The 24,825-nt window shown below is 38.6% G+C and overlaps 1 pseudogene; it reads right to left on the bottom strand.

The window, feature by feature from the left end:
- Positions 1-1,538: 1,538 nt before the first annotated feature.
- On the bottom strand, positions 1,539-15,778 carry LOC137751844 (pterin-4-alpha-carbinolamine dehydratase 2-like; annotated as a pseudogene).
- Positions 15,779-24,825: the final 9,047 nt, after the last annotated feature.

Genomic DNA, 24,825 nt, shown 5'->3' with positions numbered 1-24,825 from the left:
CCTTGCTTGGATGCCTCACGCTTTCTCCCTCTGGCACCATCGTTAGTGCCCTGGCTTCTGAGCCAGTTCTGAAGAGCCCTGGGCAAGTGCAGATGCCACCAGCTGTTCTGGCTGCCCTTCCCCATTGCCTGCTCCTTGTCCCTCACTCACCTGGCACCAAGAGGGAATTTCTGTGCTGATATTTTCAATCTCTGCACTCTATGGTTTCACACTTGAAGACTTTTTTTTTTTTTCAACAAAAACAAGCCAATAGCGCTGTAGTTAGGGGTTAATTGGGCATAAAGGCAAAATGTGAAAAGACCCAGCTGTTCCTCTCAGGGAGGATTGCAGAGAGTTATTATAACTGATTGCTACCTTTCAACACGATTCTCTAGTCTGGTGGCAGTACCAGGGACCAAGAAGTGACCAAAGTCATGGGGAAGGAATGCCATGTAGAAATGCCTGTAAAAGGGTGGCCAGGGGCATGGGGAGCCATGAAAATGGACAAGTACAGAAAAGGAAATAGCTATAAAAGAACCACAATGGAAATTTTTGGATAAGAATAGAATGGCTAGTGTTCATTGAGCCATTACTACTGCTAGGCACCATAATAAGCAATTTACATAGACAACACTATGAGCTTGGTATCAGTATTTTCCCCATTTTACAAAAGAGAAAACATGGGCCTAAAATACAGGTTTTTAAAAGTGGTTGACTGCCACTCAGCTTATTAAGTACTGGACTGCAATTCAGACCAAGAAGTCCCTTTCTGAGGCTCTCCTGGGAGTCCAGGAGACTGGAGTTCTACTTCCGGGCCAGTTTCTGTATACTAGGGTAAATGTCAGCAAGTCACTGCACTTCAGTATCTATCTCTACAGACAAGAGTGGCAATTCCGAGTATGATAGACAGCCTCCTGCCTCAGAATCATCTGAAAAGCGTATTTAAAATGTAGATTTCAAAGTCTCTTCTTAAACCTAATAAATCAGACTCTCTCTAGCAAAGTGCCCAAAATTGCATTATTAATAATCCCCAAGGATTTTTAGGTTCAATAAAATGTAAGGACTTCTGGACCAGTTGATCTCTAAATCAAAAATGATATGGCTATGGTGGTTGATATGACACCCAAGTAATTTTTTGCATTATTTATAATTAAATTTTGCTTATTTGAAAGAAAACTCAAATTAGTTTTATTCAGTATAAATTATTTTACTCAAAGAGGTGATTTTGAATTACTTTTTTTTTAATTTCCAAAATTCAAGCTCATCTTCAAAAGGTAAAGATGGTTTTCCAAGCATTGAGGAAATGAAAACCCTGAGGTTTAGGACTATTCCAGAATTGCCCTAAGCCATGCAGCATTTTCAGAAACAGAACTCTATGGGGATGATTTTTTTTTTTTCAAGTTTAAATCATTTTTGTTTAAGCACTGATTTTACAAAATGTGATCGTTCAAAAGGTGAACTAAATTTACAACTTAATTTGTTCATGTATTGATAAATTGCCTTCAAAATACATTGGAGCTAGATGTGTATATAAGATTTTACATGCGTTTTGGAAAAAGTCATCCAGAAGCAGCTGCTTTTTTAATAAACTTGGCCAGTTTCACATCTCTTTGGGTCAGTCCTCTGCAGTCATGTGATGTGAGAGTTATCTGGACCTTGTTGTACACATTGAACTACTCCGGGTGATGATTCAACTTCTCTGCTTGTAGGGCAACTCAGGACATAAAGCCAAATGCCTGATTAAAATTTTTGAAAGAGAACTCTTTGTAGATGGCATCTCTCTCACTTAATTCCGACCATCCTGCTGCTTTAAGGTCAAGTATAACTTGGTTCCTCTCCTCTGCTGTCAACCAGCGAGCATCTGCTGACGTGGCCGTGAGGCTCTGGCTCCTGCCCCGAAGCCCCGCGAACCAGTGCCATGTCGCCTACCGCGCCCCCAGCGCCCCAAGAGCCCTATGGAGATGATTTTACAGGAGTCAGTACTCTTTTCAATGTATGAACTCTTATTTTTTTTTTCTAAATAAAGCTTGATTACCTGTAATCATAGCTCCCAAACAGAAAACTGTGTTAGGTTGAACCATATGAAATTGCTTTTTTTACTTGCAAAAACAGTGATTTCATATGGCTCAACCTAATGTGTGTGCGTGTGTGTGTGCGTGTGCAGGCGCGCATGCCCATATGGGCCGGGCATAATTCCTGACACTAGAATATTTACGTATCAACTTGCTGGGTCCTCGTAATGCACTGCTGCCCTCTCAGTGCATTCTCAAGAGATATTAGATATTGATGGTGAAATTTTCCATTTGACTTCCCAGACTTTATCTTACACCCTAAGATCTTAATAAAAAGGCGAATATTCACAACTATAGCAGACCAATCAGTGATCAAACTAAAAATCTAATAACTTCTTTTTCCTATCCGTTCCCAAGCATACAAGTATGTGCATTCAACCCGTAAGAGACACAAAATTTCCCACATACTACTCCTGCATATGTGAATTTACTGTGTCTTTTGAAAGACGGCTTTAGAGTCTAACAGATTTTGTCAGCTGCTTGTTTTCCCAGTATTCAGGCCATTTTCCTCAAACTAAATATTCATTCATTGTCACTAAAAACATATCAATAGGAGAAAGACATCTAAAAGTTAAAAATTAAGTGAAATGACAAGGATCTGCATGGACTGAATACTTGGGGAAGAAATAAAAGCGACTGAGCTCACCCTGCCAAAAGAAGTATCTGTGCCTCTTTCCCCTCTGCGTCTCCTTCCTCTGTGCCCACCTCTGAGTGCCAGTGGGATTATTTGGCAGCACTGGGCTCTAACTAAAGCTTCTAGAAGCTCTCATTCAGCAGTGAAATTGTTGTCTTCCTCTGATCCTCAGATTATGGAGATGAGGGGATGAATGTACAGCACTAAGATTCCCTACCGAGATAGCTTTTCACTCTTTTCAGTGACAAAAAGATCAAAAGGAAACTGGCTAATTAGCATACCAAAGGAGACAAAAACCCCTAGAGCTTTATCGTTGTTGGAATCCAATAATAAACACCCGAGTACAAAAAAGATTATTTGATAATGACACACAGAATTGAAAGCCTTTGAAACAGCAGCTTCTAGAAAAAAAAAATATTTTTGGAAGGGAAAATATCCATAATTATACAGAATAATGCTTATCCATTGGGGAACAGCTCTTGGTTCCTGGAAGAGCTACTTGCAGAACCACTTTGCCTAAGAACGGTGGTGTGGATTGCCTTTATCTGAAAAACTCAAAAAGCCTACAAAAGGCTTCAAATCCCTTCCCAAGTAAACATTCAGTGCTTTCATATTCCCAAAAATTAAACACAGAATTCTTGTCTTAAAAATAAGTGTCCCCTTTTCCCATACCAGGGCCCAGTCAAAGGCTTGAACTCAAAACCAGAGGAATTTACAAAACTTTAGGACTCATTATTCTTCTCAACAGCATTTTCTGGTTTAGAAAGTCTGGAAGTCTCTGTAAATATGCACTTTAAAAAAAAAGAGAGAGAGAGAGAGAACAAAGCAATTGTTGAATTATAAACAAGTTACTCTGAGACACAAGTATAGGAATCCACCAGGACCACGGAGAGAGACAGCCTTGAAAGAAAACCAGACCCTTACTCTTTGGGTTAATATTAATATTGTAGTGATTTTCTTCAGACATTGAGAGGTTGATAACCAGCAGAATAGATTTTTCGGTAGTCATGGTGGGTTTGACTAAGTTGTGAGCATATCTGCCTCTTCCTCCAAGGCATCTGTAGACCATGTTGGTCAACATTGGGCATGTGGTCAAGCCTGGCTTCCCCATGAGAAGCTGACTCACATCCAAGTCAACTCCAGGACCTTTCTAGGACAGGAGACTGTGGGACTCTGAATTTGGGGAGCAGGTGCTAATAGAGAACTTCTGCATAAAGGAACACAGTTGCCAAGCCCTAGTTCCCATTTAAAATGCCTACTGATCACAGAGAAGGCATTGATATTATTTTGCTTGGAGATTACCCAGGTAATTATAATGAACTTGCCTGCAACCCTGGCTCTAAGCCATTTGAATAAAAAGACCCAGAGTCCTGGGTTATTAATGCTTTATCCTGTTTCTAGGCAAAGAATCGTTGTTAATGAGTCAAATGGTAATGACTCTTTATACAAATCTGAGTTTAAATGAATAATGCCTCTCCTGTTTTATACATTTAAAAAAAATAATAAATAGATGAGAAATATACTTTTGACTGGCCATCAAGTATCCCACCTTTCTTTATCTCTGGGACCCCTAGTTCCTCTCAGATTTGACAAGATCACTTAAGGACCTTATTTTGTTAGTTTCATACAGAATTATTTCTTTGTTCTTTTTTATAAATTGCCCGTTGGCAGTGAAACAAGCCCCAAATCAGAATTTTACTTAGAAAATGTGTCTGAAGGAATAAAATAAATGCCATTTACCCACCACTCCAAAGTATTAATTAGACTTAGCTGTTTGCCAGCTAAGTGCCAGAGGAGCCCATGGTGATTAGCTGCACTAATTGGAATTTCAAGTGGCTCTGATAACCACACAAAGATAATAGGATTATACCTTCCCTCCCTAAAAAAAAAGTAGCTTTGTCATAACTGTTTAGATGATGGCTTTAAGCTGTTTCACACCTAACTATCCCCAGAGAAAGGGAACATTTTTAGATTCTATTTTTATTCCTACAGAGAGAGGGAAATAAAATTATTTCAGATAGTAACAAAAGTACAAAGGAATGTCCCTCTCTGTTTCTCCATCTCAACTTGCTCTCCAAGAAGCACAGAAAAGCAAATTTATGTGACCACCAACAGCAATTCAAGCTGAGTCAGAAAGTCAGTTAGACCTGTCTGTCTCGGCAGGAATATATTTTTGTTTTGGTTTGCAGAAACTCTGTCAGAAATTGATGAACACCTCCATTCCCAGGATGACCAGAGCTATAACTACAACTCATATTTGGGAAAGCTGAGCAGATGTTCTTATTCATATTTTATACATTAAGAAACTATCATTTGAAGAGGTTGAGTCTTTCCCAGTATTCTCTTCACTTGAGAACATTCCACGTTTATAGAAATGTAGCAATTTCCAGACCTAACAGGTCCCACAGGTGTCAAGGGGCAGAGCAGGACTCCACAGCTTCTATCCTCCATCTGTTCACTGGGAGCCAGGCGCTGGACTATCTCCCTGGGCTGAACTGCCTCTTTGGGGTTCAGATACCTCTATTTAATCCCCACAAGTAAAACCCCAATGTGGTGGGGAGCTACAAACACTATGAGTGGGTCACGTTCACTGTCTTACCTTCCCCTTGGATATCCAGGCCAGCTGATGCAGACGATGGCATAAACAATCATAAAAGAAAATTGCATGAGGAAAAAAAGAGGGTGGGGTTGGAAATCTTCTTTCTCAGGTGTTAAATATTCAAAAGAGATAAATTAACATAGATTTGTTTCAAGTAAATATGAAGAGCAAATGCTGGTCACAAAGTTACTTGCACTTGTAATCAGAGTTCTGGTGGCCATGAGGCAGAAATTTTACCCCTGGGCTGGTCAGGTCCCATCAGCAACTTGAGGGGCCATAAGGTGTTTTCCAAGGCAGAAGCAAGACCTACATTGCAAACCTCTCTAGTTTGAAAAAAAAACAATGGATAAATTTAATTGCACAGCCATTGGTTTTACCCACAGTTGAAAGCATGCCTTCTCCAGCACGTGGCCTGGTTCACATGGAGAATCTTAGGAGGTACAGAAGCCATGTGGAATTGCCATAGCAATCTAAGGAAGCCTGAAAGGCCAACTTACCCCTACATATCTCCATCACAGGCCCAGGCATAATTTTAGATACTCTTTAGGTTGAGGCATTACATTTTTAGGATACTCTTTTCTGTTATTATTTTATCCAAGAAAGCAATGATTACTCAATATCATATTACTGAAAATGAGTTTGGGGAACCTGAGTCAAAAGCAAGGCCTTGGCGGAATCAAAGAAGGTAGAGATAAATGTATTCATGTAAAGAAAGACAGGAAAAATATGGGTAGATCCTGAAGCCTTTTCTGGGGGAAACCTAGCAGACAACAAAGTCTTCCTAGGAAAAATGTAAGAATGGTGGGCTCCAGGGAGAGGAATTCCAAAGGAGGGAAAGAGTTCACCAACAGGTGAAAAGAAGTGAATCAAAGATGAACTTTTCTCACTTTAGAATTTTCACTTGGGTTATCAAATAACCAAAATAGGTTCTCTGGTTCACATGATTTTTAGGGTGACTAAGAATTAGTTCCTCCCTAGAATATAAGCTTCAGGCAAGCAAACAAATTGTTTTATTTATTTCTGTACCTTAATGACAAATACTATGTGCCTGGCTCATAAGAAGTACTCAGTAAATATTTTATGAATTAATGCATGAGTGAGGAAAGAAGGAAGGAAAGAAGGAGGGAGGGAAAAGAGAGAGAGAAAGAGAGAAAGAAGAAAGAGAAAAAGTAGGAAAGAAAAGAGAACTATTGAATGCAATTTTTTCCAAGTCTAAGAAAACTGAATCTTTGGCAGTGAGAAATTTTAATAATGGCAATTATGGCTATTCATGCTATAACTTTTGATTCAGAAAATATAGGAGATCAAATTAAATGTGTACTTACTGTCCTAAGGAAATAACTTGGAAGAGATTTTTGTTTGTACTTCTGTGTTAGTAGAGAATGGAAAGGCAGTAAAGCAATAGCTATTGGAAGCTGGAGAAAAAAGGTCCTGAGGTATGTACTGGCAGAACAATTAGTAAAACAGCCCCTTAAGATAACTTGAAAATTTGAAATTGGTACCCAGAGTTGAAGTAATGCTACAACAAAAACCTAAACTAGTGAAGTGAGCAGAGACCTGACAAACCTCAAGAAGACTCTTAGTAATCATTAGAAAAGCAGTAGGAATTGCTTTTTGAAGCTGGAGAAAAGAAAACCGAAGTTATGTATGTGCAGATTAATTAGCAAAACTGTCATCTACAGTAACATGGAAAACAGAAAGGATACCTAATTTGTAGATCCAGCTAAGGATGATACAGAACGCTGAAAGTAGCACTTGACGTCTTTTAGTTGCTTAAGATAATTTATGGAAGGAGTAAGATGAGCTAAAATAGTAACTTCGTTTTCAAGCAGAATTTAAAGCAAATGTAAACGAATTGGGGGTTTAAATATAAAACAAATTCTTACCCCCAGTGTAAGTTGGTGAAATATTTTCAAAGTAAGAAATTGCCTCAAAAAAATATCAAATCCAGGGCACTACCAGTAAAATGAGACCTCAAAGTAAAGACTGAATCAAAGATGTTGCTTATGAGAACTCAGAAAGATTTAGGGCACTGCCTCATATACTCCTGGCTAGACAAATGGGCTTCTAATAATCCTCAGGACTCATAGAATCTCTCATCTAGGAGGAAAAAAAAAAAAAAAGGTCTTCTAAGTATATTAAGGGCACAGTCCTACAGCACCCTGACTTGCAGGCAAAATTAGAAAGGGGTCAATCTTTATGGATATGACAAAACTACTGCCTAATGAAATGAACCCATAATAAGATTTATAAGAAATCCACAAAGTTTTTAAGAGAATTATACAATATCAACATTGCCAGATTGGGCTAAAAGAGACAGAAGTATTTCAAAATGAAACTTGAATTTCAAAATTAAAAGAAAACCTTATCCCCTCAACCTTCTTTGTGCAGAAAGAAAACTGAAAAAGTGACTCAGTTGCAGCCATGGAGAACCACCACCAGATAGCAGAACTAGGCCCTAACCATGAAACTGGCATTATGTACCCAACTAGATTTCAGACTTGCTAAGGACTAGTGACTCATGTTTCTCCCATTTCCCCTCTCTGAATAGGTGCTTTTGTTTTCTGTCCTTGCTCCACGATTATAGATTGTGGGTGGTAGGCAGAAAGGGTAAAGATAACTTATCTATTTACCTTAGAGGTATTCAGCCTGAAAACCACCACACCTAAGAAGCCTTATCCTCCCTGGACCTGATTTAGACAATGAGATTCTAGACTTCAAGCCTGAGTCTGATGCTCTAATGGAATGAGACTATGGGAGACTCAGAAAGGGTAGAACGTAAAGTTGCCTCCTTGACTGACTCTGCACTTGACCATGGAACAAGCTTTGGTTTTACTTGAACATTAGCAATTGCAATGCCAGAAAAGGCTTAATAAGCAACTATGTATTGGGCTTATCCTTTTGGAATGCTCCATCTTGAAACCCAACTGCCATACTGTGAGGAAGCCCAAGCTAGAAAGAGAGAGAGGAAAGGCCACAGAGAGATACAGAGATACCTAGATAGCCTCTGCAATTACAGTCATCCACCTAAGTCATTAATGAAGAATGAAAACATCTTGGACATTCCAGCCCAGCAGACATGGAGCACAGATGGGCTTTCCCCACCAAGTCTGGGCCAAATTGCAGAAACATGAGTGAGTACATGATTGCTGCTGTTTTAAACCACTAAGTTTTGAGGCGGTTTATTATATAGCAATAGATAACTAAAACAGCTTGTGTGTGTTTCTTTTTTAAAATTATTTTTTCTTTTTATAAATATTCTGTGTGACTTAATTTTCTCATTACTTGACTTTAATACCTAAAAATGTGTTGGAGGGTTTCAAATTCCAGAAATTTAAAGGTTCTCTTCAATTGGGTTTCAGTTAGTATAATACAGTATAAGAATGATTATATTACATTTTGAATTATATGAGAAAGCAAAAATAAGCACTAACTTTTCAATAGAAGATGAAGAGCCTTAGGACACACTGGTGCTGGGATCACAGGGAAGTTATTCTCCACCATATTATCCTGTTCTATTTTCTTTATAGCATTTATTACAGTATGCAGATATCTCACTTATTTATTTGGTCACCCCTTTGTCATCCTTGTGCCACACTGGAATGTAGCCTCTAGTCTGTCTTTTGTATGTTGGACCACCAGCATTTAGAACATTGCCTGGCACATAGTAAGGGCTCAATAAATGCCCTATGAAACACAGTGCTAATATAAAATATACCTTTTAGGGGAAAAAGTGCCTAAGGTAGAAATTACTAGTGTTCAGCAGCATTTCTAGTCCTCCTCCCCTTCTTGACATGTGGAAGATAACATTTCTTAGCCCCCTTGCATTTGGGTCATTATGGTCATGACACTACTTCTGGCCAACAGACTGGGAGCAGGGTGACATGTGTCACTTTTCAGCTGAAACATTTAAGATCCAGTGCTGGTTTCTCCATGATCTTTTCTCCTGCCACAGGAAACACTGAAGTTTCATGCTGAGTTTCCTGGGGTGCCTTGCTCCCACAATTGAACATGACCACCTTGGAGAATTCTCTGGACCTGCAGAAGATTTTGCCTGAGCAAGAAATAAACTTTGTTGTATTGAGTCACTGAGAGTTAGGAGTTGGTTGATCCTGCAGCACAACCTAACCTATCCTGACTGATACAGTGCTTGGCAATGAGTTTGTATACTCTTGGAACTCTGTAACTATAAAGCTTGCATGGATTTATAGATTCAATGACAATTTACTGAGTATCTATTATGTACAAGGCACTCTGCTAGGTCAAGGAATAAAAATAAATATGAATTAGATACTACTTTCAAGGAGTTTATAGTTTTATAGGAGAGGTAACTTGGGTACGTAAGGAACTGTAATACAAGGTAGAAAATTGTGAGGGTCATAAGTTAGGTACAGGTAAAGTGTTATGGAAATCTACCTGAGATGGACATGATAAAGATTTCTTAGCCTAGATCCTTATAAGCATGGCAGTTTATGAAAGTGAGAGGAATGACTTCCTGTTCATACGTGCCATAGTACAAAAGATCAAGCTGTGATGCCTGCTGTTTCCCCACATTCTCATTTCTCTGTACACTCCCATTCTAGGCTTGTTAGAGGTTGAATTATGTCCCCCCTCAAATTTATATGTTGAAGTCCTAACCCTCTGGTACCTCGGAATGTGATCTTATTTAAGGATAGGTTCTTTACGGAGGTAATTAAGTTAAAATGAGGTCATTAGAGTGTACCCCAATCTGACTTGACTGGTGTACTTATAAAAGGGGAAATGTGAGGACAGGCATGCACACAAGAAGAATGCCTGGTGAACATCATGGTAGAGGTCGGGGTAATGTGTCGACAAGACAAGGAACACCAAAAATTGTCAGCAAACCCACAGAAGCTAGGAGAAAAGCATGGAACATATCCTTCTACACAGCCCTTACCACGAATCAGCCCTCTTGACACTTTGATCTGGACTTCTAACCTCCAGAACCATAAGACAATAAATTTCTGTTGTTTAAGCCACCCAGTTGGAGGTACTTTATTACAGAAGCCTTAGCAAACCAATGCAGGCTTAAACAGAGGCGGCAGATAGGGAAAGGAATAAAAGCCTGCAACGATTCAGCCAACTCCGTGTTCCAGCTGCGCATTATCTATTTCTCTTTCCTCTTCTTTCCTGGCAACAAATCAGGTTGATGAGAAAAAGGAGGAAAGTAACCAAAAATTTCTGGCTATCATTGCCTGTGATGGAAAAAAGGAAGAAACCTGGTGGGAACTGAGCTGGTTTTTCAGAATATCTAATCAAGCTACTGGAAAAAGAGTGGGTAGAGGGGTGTGTGTGTGTGTGCATGTGTGTGTGTGTGTGTGGTGTTATTATGTTTGCTTTTTTTTCTTCTTTAGTGAATGTCTTTTAAGCACAGTTTTGATTTTTATCCCAAGCAACCAAGTTTAACAGAACATCTAAATTTTAAAATGCTCTAAAGCCTTTCAATGTTTGTGTTTGAAATTTTCTCAAGCTTATACAGTGGGTAAAGCATTAGGATGGTTTGCTTCATATTATTACAATGGATTTCTAACTCATTAACTCTCCGAGCCTTACACACACCAATACAGAGAGGTCCCTTTGGGTACATTTCCCGCTTTTGATCTCTCATGCTCTTTTCATACATAAGATGTGACATGAAGTAATGACACTAGCTCTTAATATGGTTTGTAAAAGTGCTTCTGAAAGCAATTTCAAATAAGGAGAACCAAAATATTTGGAGTAATGTCAGCATCTCTGGTAGAATAGACCCTACAATCTCCCCTGGTGACCACTTTAAAATGCAAATCTCTTTAGTTACTTAAGTTCTGATTCTTTTTTTTAATCTTGGTAGTTTGCAGTCACAGCTAGGATTCTAAACACGCATTTTGCTTCTCTTAAAGGTAAGCCAGCCATTGCCAACACACTTCTAAAGTGACAAAATGAGTATTGCCTTGCTAGACCCCTTACAAAATAGATAAATGACACAATCTCTGCCTTCTAGGGAGGATAAAAAATAATAATGGAAGAAACGGTATTTCCATAAATGCATATATTAACATTTGACTTCATTAAAAAAATACTCATCTAAAAAAATAATTTCCCTTGAAGTTAAGAAGTTTTATGATAGATCTAACATTAAAGGGAAAAAGAAAAAGGTTGTGGGGCTAATAATAATAATTAGCAGTTATGTTGGCACTTTCTATCTTCAAAGCACTTTGTGAAATATTAACTTGCTAATCTTCCCAACGTTCTTGTCAAGTTTATAAAGCTTTAGCCTGTTCTGATGTTCCCTCCAGTATAATTCTGTATAATATGTGAACATTCATTTGATTTTAGCAAACAAACACTACTGGAGATCTGATCAGCCCACACAGTGTCTGATAAACCCAGTCAGCTCACAAATTTTAGTGTGAAGAAAAGATGGTACTTCCTGCCTCATTAGTCCAAAGACTCACTGAAAATTGAAAGTTCTGAACTTATTTACAAAACAGAAACAGACTCAGGCTTCGAAAACAAACTTAGGGTTACCAAAGGGGAAAGGTGAGGGAAGGGAGGATAAATTAGGAGGTTGGGATTAACATATACACACTATGTACTATATATAAAATAGATAATCAACAAGGACCTACTATATAGCAAAGGGAACTCTACTCAGTACTCTGTAATAACCTATATGGGAAAAGAATCTAAAAAAGAATGGATATATGTATAACTGAACCACTTTGCCGTACACCTGAAATTAACACAACATTGTAAATCAACTATATCCCAATGTAAAATAAAAATCAAATAAAAAAAAATTGAAGGGTCTGCCTAGAAAAAGGATGATCACTTTAAGCACCTAACCATATTTTATGAAAATGGGCTTTTTCTGTGTTTTTCTCTCTTTAAATTATGAACTCTTTAAGGAAAAAAACTGTGTGTTTTTCATATCATTTCCAAGGATCATTTTACCTGTGTAGGGTCAGAGTGATGCCTAATAAACATTAGTTGAGCAATACAAATGAAGTCTTTCTTGAGAACCTATTATTAAACTGGGAAGAATAAATAACATGTGGAATCTTTCCTGCTCTCTTGGAATTTAGCACAGAAGAGGAAGCAAGAGTTATGTACAGAAAATAATTAGACACAAAATACAGAATACAACTAAGTGCCGTGATGTTTGGCACAAGAAATGAATGCTAGGGGAGAATTATATTTTTTTTTGGCTTTTCAGCCCATTAACCCCACGTCCTTCCTTTGAGTTTATACATGTTTGTCTAACCAACTTTTGACCTGCAATAAATCATTACCATAGTAAAATATTACATTTCTTAGGATGCTTAATACAGAAACTTCACTCATTTGGGAATTATATACATATTAAAAAAGTTTCTTCCTGTACAAAAAAACAAAAACATACAGAAATAAACACACACACACACACTCACACACACACTGGGCTCTGATGATGACCCACAGTCTAAATTAAAGCCTTAGGGCGTTTTGAAGAAAAAGTAACATAGCTCCAGGCTTTAATTGAAATTTGTATGACTTTTATGAATTTGAAGAAAGTTTTTTTTTTCGTAAAAAAGAATTTACTTAAATTCTTCTTAAGGTGGAACTTTATTTTTCATTCCTTTTTTTTTTTTTTCCACATGGGAATTTTGTTGCAATTGTGGAAATCCATAGCCCCACTACACATGTGAATCCATAGTGTTTTTTCCAGGAAATTCTGAATCTTGTCAGGATATTCTACAGGTACCATAAATTGACATGTCCAAACAGAATTCATTATCTTCCCATCAAACCCAAATTTATTCTTTCTCCCAGCTAGGAAGTCCCCTAAACCTGGGGCCATCCTTCATGCTTCCCTCTCCAGCGTCTCCATCTTATCCGCAATGAAGTCCTATCTATTCTACCTCATCAATACCACTCTAATCCCTCCCTCCCTGTATCCCGGCTCTCTCAGCCGCGTTTCAGGACCAAGGTCAGTGCATCCTTCTAAGCAAACTCATCATACCTTACCCGCCACCCCATCCACTCCAGCCCCCAGACTCTCCCTTCTTCAAGCCAACCTTTTCTTCACCACCTGTACCAGTTACTTTATTGTCTCTGAGCACCAAATATACCCTTCTCTGCCTTACTTGGAGATACTGGAGTTGAACCTAATAAACATTTCTTTTGCGAGGGGGCACAGTGTCAGGTCTTGTCAGTAGAGGGCGCTGGAGGGAGACTGCAAGAGGAAGGGGCTTCTCTTCTTGGTTCCAGCGCTTTTGTTCCTACTGAGTCTTGAGCGTAATTTCTCGCCATTCCACAGTTCCCTTGCCGGTGGTGTCCAGGAGACCCAGCGACGCAAACCCTCCCACGAGTTCCTTCCACACTCCACCAGGTGGCTTCCTGCTCACCAGCCCAGCCTGCAGCGCCTCAGCGAACTCCTCTGCCCTCTACTGGACCACACTAATGAGTCATACCCTTGGCGGCAGGGAGGGGAACCTCTTCCAGTTTTGTCCTTTCCTTGCGTGCTCTCTCTCGGTCCCGTAAGTAATGACTGCTTTCTACATCTTATGCCTGTGTTCTTGAGGGTTCCCTTTAGAGTTCTTAGTGGTAATAACCTTTAACTAGTTAAAAATTTGTATGCAGTATTTAGTTTTCCCTGTTTAAATTACTATTGTGTGTTCATTCTCCTGACTGGTTCACCACTTTTGTTCTAAATATACATCAAAACCTGCTAAAACCCTGCAGCAACTTCCCACCTTATATAACATGAAATCTAAATTATTTTGGGGTCCAAAACAAAAGCCTACTTGGGAACTATAATCATACAGTGTGGCAGTCTCCACAGATCAGATGGATGACCCACGAGGATTAAACTGCTACTTGCCTTGGTTGTTGGTGGACATGGCATTTGACCACAGATACCACAGGTTACTCAGACATACCCTACTTGCCCTTGTTCACTGCAGCCCACCTCCAGCTAGAGCTGTTGGACCACAGCACTCACTGCCCACAAAGCTTCATGGTACCCAGGGGCAAAACAAACCCAGCTAGATAGAATAGTACTCAGTTTTTCCCATCATCCCAGCTCAGCCCAAAGGCCTTCAATACATTCCCTGAAGGGAGAAAGTCCACTGAAAGAATTCAAAACATGTTTGAGACAAACTTTCTCCTTGCTGAAGTCACAGAAATGGCTGGTTCTACCTGTTTCCCTCTAAAAGGCCTGCAGTCACATGACAATGACTGGAGTCCTAGGCTGCCGTATCTTTCACCCTTCCCACAGCCATCACCAGGAGCCCAATTCATCCCATCCTTAACAGCACTCTTCAGGTTTATCTGTCAGGGCAAAAGATCCAGATTAAAAGTGAAACAACCATTTCTCTTGCTTGACAAGGGCAGACCGACTCTGCCAGATTTCCATCCCTACCATTGGGGAACAGGACTTTAGGAAATAAATAATAAATGCTTTCTGACCTAGGACCACCTAGCTTGGAAGACTTAGGGACTCCTTATCTTAGTGCAACAATTATTCCAGTTAATAGGCTAAGGGATATATATATATATATGTATATATATATATATATATGTATATATATATATATATGTATATATATATATATATATATATATATATATGTATAAGATTACTGGTAATCCTTTCACACTGTTGTTTGGTACTTATTTGAGATGCGGGGCACACATATTGAAGGATTAGCTCCCCTCTCTCCTTACTCATATCCTTAGAATGATACCACTTCCTGCTATCTTCTCTTGCAGAATAGAAATGAAGAGTAGTTACACTAGGGGAGTTATTACAATCAGGCTCTTTCATATCTTTAAGGCAATTACAGGCAAAGACAAGAGTGCCTAATGCACAGCATTTCCAGAATTTGTAATTTCGACATCTCATCTTGCCAAGCCATGATAACATCCAGATGTTGCCCTATTGAAAGGTGTTAAATAGAATAAGCCTCAAGCCAAGAGCACTTCCATGTTTTATTTTGGGGGCTTCCAAAATCTAAAGTGTACTTTTTTTCTTTACAATATCAGAAATTCAGTGGTTTAGGAAATAATGTTCTGGTCTGCATGATGCCTTAGTGTCTGATAATAATAAGAGCAGCAGTAATATTTTAACAAACACTTAAATAGTGCTGTGTGCTTTTCAAATATTAATTCAGTTAATTCCCCCTGGGTTCTCGCCTGAGTCAACCACCTTCACCACAAATTTCTCCAGATTGTTATCTAATTTTGGACAGGGTAAAATGCCACTTCTTCCAGGGTTGTTTGCAAGTAATAAGAAGGAAACTGACCCTCGTTGAAGACTATGCCAGGGGCTGAGATAGGCAGTCCTCATAAATCCAGAAGGAGAAGGTACTGTGCTCATTCACAGAGTTTGCCTAAGACTTTGGGAGAAGGAAATTAAATCCTAAAGTCCACACTCACCGTCACATCCTGGGTGGGAGTTACATAGGAGCCATTGAAGGTGATGGGGTTTATTTTACAGAGTGGACTACACATGCTAGAAAAGGACTGCCTGCTCTACTCACCCTGCAAGTCCTTTCCAAGTTCCTGGAATGTCTCTCTGAGCCCTGCACTCAGTACCCCTACATCTCACAGACGCGGGCCTTGCCGTGGGATGGCACACTGTGCTAAGGGGGCACTTAGCGGGGGCACATAACCCAGCCTTCAGATATCAAGGATGGCTTCCCAAAGTCCAAGGCATGACCTGAACAAATGAAAAGGCATTGCATAGCCAGGCCCAGAGATCCTTCATTTTCCCTATACTTGCCATTTCTCTTGAGTTGAAGGTCTGGGGCTGGAGGGATAACTTTAAAAGTCCAGTGTCAGATGCATCTCTTTAGATTTGTCCTGTTCTGAATTTTCTTTAATGAGGCTAGCAATCTCACTAGTTTCTTATCCCAAGAAGGTTCTTTATGGCATCCCCCTGCTCCTTTTAGGAGTCAGCATGAACTTTCTGACTGTCCTTAGCAGAGAGATGCAAATAGAACCCACAAATCTCTTACCCCTGTGCAAATGGATGAAGTTAGGGTCAGCTGAGTGCCCTCTGGGTGAGAAAGAGAGATGCTTATCTTAGATTCACTCATAGAGTTGGAACCTGTCTGAACAACAAACTGTCCTAGGGAAATAGCATCTTTCTCTATTGATACAGCACAAGGTCAAAGGGTCTAGGCTAGGGCATCCCATGGACCAAAGTTGAGAGTAGGGTAACATGCCTCTAGGTCACTGTCAAGGAACAAAATACAGGGGTTGTTCAAAGACATAGTATCCTAAGAATTTTTAAGTCAGTCTAAAAGCAGATATTCTGAAATCTAAGAATATCTAACCCTCTTACAGATGCTTCAGAGCAGAAACACGCTGCCGCATTTGTTCATGGATGTGTTAACAGCTGCCACCATCCTCTAAACCACTTCCTTTCTAAGCTACTCGGATCCACTGGGATCCACACTTTATAAGGCCTCACAACAACCCTACACCCTGTGTGTCTGGAATGAAGGCAAAGAGAAAAAACTTCCCTTCCTACCAAAAAAAAAAAAAAAACAGCATGAAATTGAATGTAAATCAAAGAGTTTTTGAGAGCACATATTATTTGGGAACACAAAGATAAGAGAGACGTGGCCTTTCCTCCCTGGAAGAGCTCCTAGAGCCCAAAGTAAAAGACAGATTGATAACAATAATTGATAAACAATCCAGGCCCTCATTCATTCATTCAACAAACATCCCTTGCTCAGTTTGGAGGTAAAAGCATATGCAAAGTCATACATGAGTACAGAGATGCCATGCTGTACCAAGGATATCCAAAAAGAAGTAGGAAAAAACTGAACAATCTAAGCTAAGGAAGGATTCTAATGTGTGCTTGCCCACCCTGCTTAGAAAGTCCTTATATCAAGGGGAAGGTGAGAGTTGGGATGTTTGTAGTTAGCAGGGAAGAGAAGTGGTATTTATTCAGCACTTTCCTTATAAATCCCTGAGAGGTCCATGAAGACTGTAAGCTTTTTTTTTTTTTTAGGGAAGGATTTTTTATTTATTTTTATTTTTGGCTGTGTTGGGTCTTCGTTTCATATGAGGGCTTTCTCTAGTTGCGGCAAGCGGGGGCCACTCTTCATGGCAGTGCGCGGGCCTTTCACTATCGCGGCCTCTCTTGTTGCGGGGCACAGGCTCCAGACGCACAGGCTCAGTAGTTGTGGCTCACGGGCCTAGTTGCTCCGCGGCATGTGGGATCTTCCCAGACCAGGGCTCAAACCCGTGTCCCCTGCATTGGCAGGCAGATTCTCAACCACTGCGCCACCAGGGAAGCCCAAGACTGTAAGCTTTTTGAGAGCAAGAATCATGTCCTACTCAACCCAGGATTCCAGTACTTGATATAGAATAGTTAATTAATATGTATATATTTTTTTAAGTCTTTGCCAGTATGATTGGGTTTTTAAAAATAGATCTTTATTGAAGTATAATTGCTTCACAATACTGTGTTAGTTTCTGTTGCACAACAAAGTGAATCAGCCATATGCATACACGTGTCCCCATATCCCCTCCCTCTTGAGCCTCCCTCCCATCCTCCCTATCCCACCCCTCTAGGTCATGGCAAAGCACCGAGCCGATCTCCCTGTGCTATGCTGCTGCTTCCCACCAGCCAACTATTTTACATTCGGTAGTGTATATATGTCGATGCTACTCTTACTTCGCCCCAGCTTCGCCCGACCCCCATGTCATCAAGTCCATTCTCTATGTCTACCTCTTTATTCCTGCCATGCAACTAGGTTCATCAGTACCATTTGTTGTTGTTTTTTTTTAGATTCCATAAATATGCATTAGCATACGGTATTTGTTTCTCTCCTTCTGACTTACTTCACTCTGTATGACAGACTCTAGGTCCATCCACCTCACTACAAATAACTCAATTTCATTTCTTTTTATGGCTGAGTAATATTCCATTGTATATATGTGCCATATCTTCTTTATCCATTCATCTGTCGATGGGCACTTAGGTTGCTTCCATGACCTGGCTATTGTAAACAGTGCTGCAATGAATATTGGGGTGCCTGTGTCTTTTTGAATTATGGTTTTCTCAGTGTATATGCCCAGTAGTAGGATTGCTGGGTCATATGGTAGTTCTATTTTTAGTTTTTTAAGGAACCTCCATACTGTTTTCCATAGTGGTTGTATCAATTTACACTCCCAACAACAGTGTAAGAGGGTTCCCTTTGCACCACACCCTTTCCAGCATTTATTGTTTCTAGCTCTTGTGATAATGGCCATTCTGACCGGCATGAGGTGATACCTCATTGTAGTTTTGATTTGCATTTCTGTAATAATTAGTGATGTTGAGCATCTTTTCATGTGCTTCTTAGCCATCGGTGTGTCTTCCTTGGTGAAATGCCTATTTAGGTCTTCCACCCATTTTTTAACTGGATTGTTTGGTTTTTTGATATTGAACTCCATGAGCTGTTTGTATATTTTGGAGATTAATCCTTTGTCTGTTGTTTCATTTGTAAATATTTTCTCCCATTCTGAGGGTTGTCTTTTTGTCTTGTTTATGGTTTCCTTTGCTGTGCAAAAGCTTTTAAGTTTAATTAAGTCCCATTTGTTTATTTTTGTTTTTATTTCTTTTACTCTAGGAAATGGGTCAAAAAAGATCTTGCTGTGGTTTATGTCAAACAGTGTTTTTCCTATGTTTTCCTCTAAAAGTTTTATAGTGTCTGGTCTTACATTTAAGTCTTTAATCCATTTGGAGTTTATTTTTGTGTATGGTGTTAGGTAGTGTTCTAATTTCATTCTTTTACATGTAGCTGTCCAGTTTTCCGAGCACCACTTATTGAAGAGGCTGTCTTTTCTCCAATGTATGTTCTTGCCTCCTTTGTCATAAATTAGGTGCCCATATGAGCATGGGTTTATCGCTGGGTATTTATCCTGTACCATGGATCTATATTTCTGTTTTTGTGCCAGTACCATACTGTCTTGATTACTGTAGGTTTGTGGTATAGTTTGAAGTCAGGGAGCCTGATTTCTCCAACTCCGTTTCTCTTTCTCAAGATTGCTTTGGCTATTCGGAGTCTTTTGTGTTTCCATACGAATTGTAAGATTTTTTGTTCTAATTCTGTGAAGAATGCCATTGGTAGTTTGATAGGGATTGCATTGAATCTGTAGATTGCTTTGGGTAGTATAGTCATTTTCATAATATTGATCCTTCCAAGCCAAGAACATGGTATATTTCTCAATCTGTTTATATCATCTTTGATTTCTTTCATCAGTGTTTTATAGTTTTCTGAGTACGAGTCTTTCGCCTCCTTAGGCAGGTTTATTCCTAGGTATTTTATTCTTTTTGTTTCAAGGGTAAATCGGAGTGTTTCCTTAATTTCTCTTTCTGATTTTTCATTGTTGGTGTATAGGAATGCCTGAGATTTCTGTGTATTCATTCTGTATCCTGCAACCTTACCAAATTCATTGATTAGTTCTAGTAGTTTTCTGGTGGCATCTTTAGGATTTTCTTTTTTTTTTTTTTTCAAGCCAGAGAATGTAATCCTTTAATAACAACTATTTATTTATTCATCCACTGTGCTCCAGACACCGTTTTAGATGTTGGAGATGGCTGTGAATAAAACAGGTAAGCTCCTTTTAGTCTTGAGTCACACAAATAAAGGAACATATTCTCAAAGCAAGGTTAAGCAATTTATGTCCTTCAGTCAGCTTTTTGTAGACCTCCAGTGTTGTCTTCACTCTGTAGTTTTTCTCAGTCTGTGATTCTCTTTTATCTCTTTCCTTTTTTTCTCCATCACAGTGTCACGTGGTGGATCAGAGGCTTTGTGGATAGAATGATAGACCTTGATGGAACTTTGACTTAGCCACATCTCAGCTGTTTAACTAAAATCAAGATATGTTAACCTTCAGAGCCCCAGTTTCCTCATTAAAAGAAATAAAAACAATAAAACCTATATCACAGGATTGTTGCTGAAGAGTAAATAAATAATGCAGGTAACTTATAAATAGTAACATAATCATTTTGCTTTTATCTCTACCAGATTTTTGGTGCATTTTGAGGCAGAGCCTCTTTATTCTTGAGGAATACTCTTCTGTGCACAGGTATTTATGAATTATAATATTACTGTTCACAGCCTGAGCCAAGTGGGAGATTCATAAAACAACAACAACTCATTGACTTTACAGTAATGTGGGTCTTTCCCATACAGACAAAACTCTGGTTTTTGGCACATATAGGAAGACAACTCAACACTGATATTGATGCTGCAAAAATATTTCAGTGCTCAATTTTTCACTTAAACACAAAGTTAGTAACATCAATTGGGACTATATCCCAAGGGAATTTTAAGATGGGAATTTCTTACTTTCCGTTTAGAAGTAGTAGTGCACATAAGCACATTTAAAAGCTGTGACAAAGAGAAAAACAGTAGTCATTCTATTATCACAAATTAGAGACATTTATTCATATTGAGGTACAAACATATGATAACATAATTATTGATACCATTTAAGTGTTTCTTATGTGTCTGATCTTTTAAAAATAGAATTTGTATTCCTCATTATTACAAAGTAAGATATATTATATTCATTTACAGGTAGACTAAAGACTCAGCAAGATGAGGCTGCCCATTAGAGAAGCCCAAGAGTCAATGTCTCAGTAGATGTTTCAATTTAGGTAGGATGCTAATGGCAACTAGATCTTGCTTCCATATCTTTTTTTTAAATTTAATTTTATATATTTTTTATACAGCAGGTTCTTACTAGTTATCTATTTTATACATATCAGTGTATACATGTCAATCCCAATCTCCCAATTCATCCCACCACCACCCACCCACCCCCCGCCACTTTCCCCCTTGGTGTCCATACGTTTGTTCTCTATATCTGTGTCTCTATTTCTGCCCTACAAACCGGTTCATCGGTACCATTTTTCTAGGTTCCACATATATGCGTTAATAAATACACTATATTTGTTTTTCTCTTTCTGACTTACTTCACTCTGTATGACAGCCTCTAGGTCCATCCATGTCTCTACAAATGACCCAATTTTGTTCCTTTTTAATGGCTGAGTAATATTCCATTGTATATATGTACCACATCTTCTTTATCTATTGGTCAGTCAATGGGCATTTAGGTTGCTTCAATCACCTGACTATTGTAAATAGTGCTGCAATGAACATTGGGGTGCATGTGTCTTTTTGAATTATAGTTTTCTCTGGGTATATGCCCAGTAGTGGGATTGCTGGGTCGTATGGTAGTTCTATTTTTGGTTTTCTAAGGAACTTCCATACTGTTCTCCATAGTGGCTGTGTCAATTTACATTCCCACCAACAGTGGAAGAGGGTTCCCTTTTCTCCACACCCTCTCCAGCATTTGTTGTTTGTAGATTTCTGATGATGCCCTTGCTAACTGGTGTGAGGTGATACCTCACTGTAGTTTTGATTTGCATTTCTCTAATAATTAGTGATGTTTCAGCAGCTTTTCTTGGCCATCTGTATGTCTTCTTTGGAGAAATGTCTATTTAGGTCTTCGACCCATTTTTTGGTTGGGTTGTTTGCTTTTTTAATATTGAGGTGCATGAGCTGTTTATATATTTTGGAGATTAATCCTTTGTCCGTTGATTCATTTGCAAATATTTTCTCCCATTCTGAGGGTTGTCTTTTCGTCTTGTTTGTAGCTTCCTTTGCTTTGCAAAAGCTTTTAAGTTTCATTTGGTCCCATATTTTTGTTTTTATTTCCATTACTCTAGGAGGTGGATCAAAAAAGATCTTGCTTGATTTATGTCAAAGAGTGTTCTTCCTATGTTTTCCTCTAAGAGTTTTATAGTGTCTGGTTTTCCATTTAGGTCTTTAATCCATTTTGAGTTTATTTTTGTGTATGGTGTTAAGGAGTGTTCTAATTCCATTCTTTTACATGTAGCTGTCCAGTTTTCCCAGCACCACATATTGAAGAGACTGTCTTTTCTCCATTGCATATCCTTGCCTCCTTTGTCATAGAGTAGTTGACCATAGGTGTGTGGGTTTATCTCTGGGCTTTCTATCCTGTTCCATTGACCTATATTTCTGTTTTTGTGCCAGTACCATATTGTCTTGATTACTATAGCTTTGTAGTGTAGTCTGAAGTCAGGGAGTCTGATTCCTGCAGCTCCGTTTTTTTCCCTCAAGACTGTTTTGGCTGTTTGGGGTCTTTTGTGTCTCCATCCAAATTTTAAGATTTTTTTGTTCTAGTTCTTTAAAAAATGCCACTGGTAATTTGATAGGGATTGCATTGAATCTGTATATTGCTTTGGGTAGTATAGTCATTTTCACAATATTGATTCTTCCAATCCAAGAACATGGTATATCTCTCCATCTGTTTGTGTCATCTTTGATTTCTTTCATCAGTGTCTTATAGTTTTCTGAGTACAGTTCTTTTACCTCCTTAGGTAGGTTTATTCCTAGGTATTTTGTTCTTTTTGTTGCAATGGTTGCAACAAAAAGAATGGGGTTGTTTCCTTAATTTCTCTTTCTGATCTTTCATTGTTAGTGTATAGCAAAGCAAGAGATTTCTGTGCATTAATGTTGTATCCTGCAACTTTACCAAATTCATTGATTAGCTCTAGTAGGTTTCTGGTGGCATCTTTAGGATTTTCTATGTATAGTGTCATGTCAGTGGCAAGCAGTGACAGTTTGACTTCTCCTTTTCCAATTTGTATTCCTTTTATTTCTTTTTCTTCTGTGTTGTGGCTAGGACTTCCAAAATGATGTTGAATAAGAGTGGTGAGAGTGGATATCCTTGTCTTGTTCCTGATCTTAGTGGAAATACTTTCAGGTTTTCACCATTGAGTTTGATGCTTGCTGTGGGTTTGTCATATATGGTCTTTATTATGTTGAGGTATGTTCCCTCTATGCCCATTTTCTGGATAGTTTTTTTATCATAAATGGGTATTGAATTTTGTCAAAAGCTTTTTCTGCATCTATTGAGATGATCATCTCGTTTTTATTCCTTAATTTGTTAATGTGGTGTATCACATTGATTGATTTGCATATATTGAAGAATCCTTGCATCCCTGGGATAAATTCCCCTTGATCATGGTGTATGATCCTTTTAATCTGCTGTTGAATTCTGTTTGCTAGTATTTTGTTCAGGATTTTTGCATCTATGTTCATCAGTGTTATTGGTCTATAATTTTCTTTTCTTGTGATATCCATTTCTGGTTTTGGTATCAGGGTGATGGTGGCTTCGTAGAATGAATTTGGGAGTGTTTCTCCCCCTGCAATTTTTTGGAAGACTTTGAGAAGGATCAGTGAAGGATCACCTGTGAACAATTTCATTACTTGTGATAGGTCTGTTTATATTCTCTATTTCTTCCTGGTTCAGTCTTGGAAAATTGTACCTTTCCAAGAATTTGTCCATTTCTTCATGGTTGTCCATTTTATTGACATATAGTTGTTTGTAGTAGTCTCTTATAATCCTTTGTATTTCTGCAGTGTCAGTTGTGATTTCTCCTTTTTCATTTCTAATTTTACTGGTTTGCGTCCTCTCCCTTTTTTTCTTGATGAGTCTGGCTAAGGATTTATCAATTTTGTTTATCTTCTCAAAGAACCAGCTTTTAGTTTTATTGATCTTTGCTATTGTTCTCTTTGTTTCTATTTCAATTATTTCTGCTCTGCTCTTTATGATTTCTTTCCTTCTACTGACTTCGGGTTTTCTTTGTTCTTCTTTCTCTAGGTGTTTTAAGTGTAGTGTTAGATTGTTTATTTGAGATTTTTCTTGTTTCTTGAGGTGAGATTGAATTACTATAAACTTCCCTCTTAGAACTGCTTTTGCTGCATCCCATAGGTTTTGGGTCATCGTGTTTTCCTTGTCATTTGTTTCTATGTATATTTTTGTTTCTTCTTTGATTTCTTCAGTGATCTCTTGGCTATTTAGTAGTGCACTGTTTAGCCTTCATATATTTGTGTTTTATACGTTTTCTTCCTGTAATTGATTTCCAGTCTCATAGCATTGTGGTCAGAAAAGACGCTTGATACAATTTCAATTTTCTTAAATTTTCCGAGGCTTCATTTGTGACCCAAGATATGACCTATCCTGGAGAAGGTTCCATGTGCACTTGAGAAGAAAGTGTATTCTTCCACTTTGGGGAGGAATGCTTTATAAATATCAATTAGGTCTATCTGGTCTATTGTGTTATTTAAAGCTTGTGTTTCCTTATTTATTTTCTGTTTGGATCATCTGTCCATTGGTATAAGTGCGGTGTTAAAGTCCCCTACTATTATTGTGTTACTGTCAATTTCTCCTTTCATGGTTGTTTGCATTTGCCTTATGTATTGAGGTGCTCCTATGTTGGGTGCGTAAACATTTATAATTGTTATATCTTCTTCTTGGATTGATCCTTTGATCATTACGTAGTGTCCCTCCTTTTCTCTTTTAACAGTCTTTATTTTAAAGTCTATTTTGTTGGATATGAGAATTGCTACTCCAGCTTACTTTTGATTTCCATTTGCATGGAATATCTTTTTCCATCCCTTCACTTTCAGTCTGTATGTGTCCCTAGGTCTGAAGTCAGTCTCTTGTAGACAGCATATATT

Source organism: Eschrichtius robustus, chromosome 18 (genome assembly GCF_028021215.1).
Source record: "Eschrichtius robustus isolate mEscRob2 chromosome 18, mEscRob2.pri, whole genome shotgun sequence".
NCBI classification, from domain to species: domain Eukaryota; kingdom Metazoa; phylum Chordata; class Mammalia; order Artiodactyla; family Eschrichtiidae; genus Eschrichtius; species Eschrichtius robustus.
The sequence above is the reverse complement of the archived record's forward strand: the minus strand, read 5'-3'. Positions and strand labels throughout refer to the sequence as shown.